The sequence below is a fragment of the Mastomys coucha genome, unplaced genomic scaffold, assembly GCF_008632895.1.
Source record: "Mastomys coucha isolate ucsf_1 unplaced genomic scaffold, UCSF_Mcou_1 pScaffold21, whole genome shotgun sequence".
In the NCBI taxonomy this organism is placed as follows: domain Eukaryota; kingdom Metazoa; phylum Chordata; class Mammalia; order Rodentia; family Muridae; genus Mastomys; species Mastomys coucha.
Genome location: NW_022196904.1, coordinates 174972601 through 174973497, shown reverse-complemented (window position 1 = coordinate 174973497; position 897 = coordinate 174972601). Strand labels below are relative to the sequence as shown.

The window sequence follows — 897 nt, the reverse complement described above, 5'->3', positions numbered from 1 at the left end:
CTTTCCAAATAGGGTCAGGAAACTGCTCCATAGCCGGATGCCAGGAACCAATCCAAATTGCTATCATTTCAGTATCTGTAATCCTATCTAAATATTATGATCTCTATACTTGCTTTCTCTTTTTCAGACAAAAGATTATTGTAGAAAATGGCTAGACAAATATGGGGGCTGCCCATATTGGTCTTGTCAAATACATATGCTAGGATCACGGATCAATCATTTCTTCTATCAACATCGCAAGACACTTTTTTTCTACATACAAGACCCGTGGGATTCCAGGTGGGAGACAAGAGTTGTTGGTCGATTCTTTGGCAGCTGTGGTGCTTCAGAACACACGGGGACTAGATATCCTGACAGCTTAAGAAGGTGGTCTTTGCCTGTTCCTCCAAGAAGAATGCTGCTTCTACGTCAACCAATCTGGGATAGTAAGAAATAAAATCCAGGAACTATAGTCAGACGTAAAAAATTTCAGGGACCATGAGACCTCCAGTTCTGAGATTTTCAAAAACCCCATATGGAAGTGGATACTCCTGTTTGTAACTCCTCTCCTAGTCATCTTCCTGGTGTTATTATTTGCTCCCTGCCTCATTAATCTTGTCTCTACATTTCTTCAATGACAAATACAAAAAATTTCTAACCAAACTATCAATCAGCTCCTGTTACAGGATTACCAGACGCTGTCCACAGATGAGCCACTGTCCACAGAGAAACCTGATGGGAAAGTTTACCAAGTGGATCCCGATGGTAAAAGCCAGCTACCCCCCCCCCCCCCGCATTGACAACGCCCCTAGACAGCAGGAAGTATCTTAAGAGACACGATGCCCTCGTTCCCTTTTCACCATCGGCTTCCCCTTCCCTTTTTCTTTCCTTCTCTTTATAATGTCAAAAAGGGAGGTA

At 42.9% G+C, this 897-nt stretch overlaps 1 pseudogene; it reads right to left on the bottom strand.

Moving 5' to 3' along the window:
- The window catches only part of LOC116101177, a 7099-nt pseudogene extending 6424 nt beyond the window's left edge, over positions 1-675 (bottom strand).
- Positions 676-897: the final 222 nt, after the last annotated feature.